This window comes from Lathyrus oleraceus, chromosome 5, assembly GCF_024323335.1.
Source record: "Lathyrus oleraceus cultivar Zhongwan6 chromosome 5, CAAS_Psat_ZW6_1.0, whole genome shotgun sequence".
NCBI classification, from domain to species: domain Eukaryota; kingdom Viridiplantae; phylum Streptophyta; class Magnoliopsida; order Fabales; family Fabaceae; genus Lathyrus; species Lathyrus oleraceus.
Genome location: NC_066583.1, coordinates 273304161 through 273307968, shown reverse-complemented (window position 1 = coordinate 273307968; position 3808 = coordinate 273304161). Strand labels below are relative to the sequence as shown.

Here is a 3808-nt window from a genome sequence, read left to right as displayed (position 1 = left end):
TTGGCAAAAATTTTAAGTTGAAAGTTGAAGGCTTATGCCTTGATGCCCACTAAACTGGCAATGATTTTAAGTTGGGAGTTTACTCCAAATGGTACCACATGCATGAAGAGTCGAGTCTCATTTGAGTTGCATTTACGTTGTGTTTGAATATGATGTTGAGTTGAATATGCTGCTACCGAATGCATGATATGATGTGGGTGATTAACGTGTAAAGTTACTTAACATAACATGATGATTTATAATATTCGTTATATCGATTGAGGAACTCACCCTTACAGTTATATTTTTCAGGTAACGAGCAGTGAGTTGAGTAGAAGCTAGTGCTTGAAGTCTAGAGTGGTTTTAGTGGGTCATGCTCTGATAGATGTAACATCGGGACGGGATGTTTTATTTGTTGAATAAATGTTAATTTTAAGATATTACAGATGTTGAATGTTTCTATCCGCTGCGAATTTTTAAAGAAGTGTTTATGTTGAATTAAATAATGAGCATGACTGATTTTTTTACGGTGAATTATGTGAAGTATTATGTGACACCCTTGGTGCATGATTACTCTGATATTGATTTATATGCTGTTGTTTTAATTAAATAATTGGGGTATTTAGAAGGGTGTTACAATTCTCATCTTCAAAGATTGAAGGGATTTGGATTTTCATTATATCGTAATATGTGGTTTCTTGCATCTCCATCTCTCTTACGCACTCGTCTATGACATCAAGTTGATAACAGGTATCGTCTATAGTTGGCGCTTATAAGAATTGTGTCAAGATGAATTCAACCTTTTCTTCTCCAACTTCAAATGTTAGCTTACCTCTTTTCACGTCTATTATGGCTCCGACGGTAGCTCAGAATAGCCTTCCTAATATAACAGGTGTACTGGCATCTTCTTTGATGTCCATGATTATGAAGTCTGTAGGAATGTAGAATTGTCCTACACGTACTAGGACATTCTCTAGTATACCAACAGGATATTTAATTGAGCGGTCAGCTAGTTAAACAAACATCTTGGTTGGTCTTAGTTCTCCCATGTTGAGCCTTTTGCAGATGGTTAAGGGCATTACACTAATGCTGGCTCCTAGGTCGTATAGAGCTTTGTCTATGACGAACTTTCTAATGACACAGGGTATGGAGAAACTACCTGGGTCTTTTAGTTTGAGAGGCATGTTATTTTGGATTATTGCGCTACACTCAGCAGTAAGTGTATCTATTTCATTATCCTCGATCTTTTTCTTATTGGATAAGATCTCTTTAAGAAATTTGGCATATGAGGGCATTTGTGTGATGGCTTCTTTAAAGGGAATTGTAATGTTTAGTTGCTTCAGAAGTTCAACAAATTTCCTAAATTGCCCTGCAGTTTTAAAATTTGCGAGTCTTTGAGGATACAGAATGGGTGGTTTATAAGGTGGTGGAGGCACATAAGGTTTTTCTTTCTCTTCAGCCTCTCGGGTATTATCTTCCTTCTCCTTCTATTCACTTACCTTCTCAGTTGTTGTTTTGTCTGGTTTTTGGTACATGGCAGGATTTTGGAGTCTTGAATCTACGAGTCCGTCTAGTTCTTTTCCACTCCTCAATATAACGGCATTTGCATGTCCTTTTGGATTAGGTTACGGCTGTCCAGGAAATGTGCCAGCGGGAACGGTAGTAGATGCTTTTTGTTAAGCCACTTGTGAAATTTGTGTTTCAAGCATTTTGTTGTGGGTGGCTAAGGCGTCTACTTTGCTCGCTAATTGTCTAAGTTGCTCACTAGTATGTATGTTTTGGTTCAAGAAGTCTTTGTTTGTTTGTGCTTGGGTAGCTATGAAGCTTTCCATCATTAGTTCAAGGTTGGACTTCCTAGGCATGTTAGGAGCATTATTAGCTGGCTTTTGATATCCAGGCAGAACAGCGGGTGCTTGGCCAGTTGCATACAGGGCGTTGTTATTCTTATACAAAAAGTTGGGATGGTTTTTCCAACATGGGTTGTATGTATTTGAATAAGGGTTTCCTTGTGTGTAATTCACTTGATCGGTTAGGACTCCTGCCAATATCTTACGTTCTGGTGCAGTGTGTCCAGGAGTTCCACATAACTCACAGTTGGGAGTCACGGAAACCACGGTGGTTGCGCGTGGTATGGTCAACTTGTCTAACTTTTGAACCAGGGAATCTACCTTTGCATGGACGTGGTCAAGGCTACTGATTTCATACATTCCACTTTTTGTTTGGAACTTTTCTACTGGAGTTCTTTCACCTCCCTATTGGCAATGGTTTTGGGCCATGTTTTCAATGAGTTGATAGGCTTCGTTGTATGGCTTGTCCATAAGTGCACTGCCCGCGGCAGCGTCTACTGTCAGTCTTGTGTTATACCGGAGCTCATTGTAAAATGTATGAATGATCACCAAGTCTTCGAGATCGTGATGTGGACATATCCTCATCATGTCGTTGTATCTCTTCCACGCGTCGTAGAGAGATTCTACATCCTTTTGTCGAAATCCGTTGATTTGAGCTCTCAACGTAACAGTTTTGCTTGGCGGAAAATATTGGGATAAGAAAATGTTCTTCAGTTCTTCCCATGTTGTAACTGAGTTGGATGGCAAGGATTGCAACCAAGCCCAAGCTCTGTCTCTTAGAGAGAAAGGAAAGAGGCGTAGTTTTATCGCATCTTGAGATACACCATTCGCCTTCACAATGTCTGCGTACTGCACAAACTTGGTCAAATGTTCATTAGGGTCACATGCACATAATTTGTATTCTCTGCTTTTCTGTTGTTTTCTCTTCTGTTTCTTCTTCTTTTCCTTCCTTTTCTATACTTTGGTCATTTAAGCATGGGAATTGAAAACCTGCAAAAATAACTCGAACACTTGCGAAATAATCGCAATATAAATGAAAGTGGTACGATTTTTAAGTGTAAATCAAGGAAAATATACGATGTATTTTCCCGTTATCAGAATTGCTACAAATTATTCTGAAGCCATTGACCTTCCCTTTCTGATCACCTCCCAAACCCATGAAGCCACATGTCTTAAGTTCCAGGTCTTGGACCATATGCCTTCTTCCCTTAATGTGTCATGAACATCCAGAGTCCAGGAACCATGACTAATGTTTCAACTGAGTTGTTTAGGACGTCTGCAACATAGATTATCTTGTCCTTAGGTACCCACATATTTTTGGGTCCTTTCTTGTTATTTCTCCCAGAGTTCTTAGAGAACTTGGGTCTTGGTACAGAATAATCATTTTAATTGTAAGCATAGGAGAAGTGGGAGTTCAAAGCTTTTGGTTTTGCGTTAGGTTTTGAAATGGGTTTTTCTTTAGTCACATAACTAATTGTCCGTCTTCCATTTCTGCTAACTCCAATGATCATTGAAGCCATCTTGCTTCTATCAATTTTTTTTCCAGAAATGTCTGAAAAGATTTGTCATATTTCTTTATGACAGTTCTAGAATCCATAAAAGCTTCTGAAAGAATTTCTTCCTCAAGTTTGGAACCTTTACTTTGAGGAGCAGAGTTTTCATTTTTTTTAAATGAAGTTCTCTTCATTCAAAGTGGAAAAATATTTCTTCAACTTACTATGTGCTTCAGATTCAGATGGAAGGACTTGTTTCAGATCATTGTATTTGTTCTGAAGCTTATGATATTATTCCTGAATTTCATAATGACAATATTCTAATTCAGAATGCGATAAGTTAGGGAATACCTCTTCAGAGTCTGACTTAAATTTTGATTATTATTGAATCTTCTCATCATGTGTTTCTATGTGTGCCATCGGCACCATATTAGCTTGCTCTTCCTCAGAATCATCTTATGAGGATTCTGAATCATCCCAGGTAGCCAT

At 38.3% G+C, this 3808-nt stretch overlaps 1 non-coding gene across 1 annotated transcript; it reads left to right on the top strand.

Annotated features, from left to right (window-relative positions):
- Window positions 1-2385: 2385 nt before the first annotated feature.
- On the top strand, window positions 2386-2492 carry LOC127089613 (small nucleolar RNA R71). Its single transcript, XR_007791185.1, has one exon. It is a non-coding gene; the product is annotated as a small nucleolar RNA R71 (small nucleolar RNA).
- Window positions 2493-3808: the final 1316 nt, after the last annotated feature.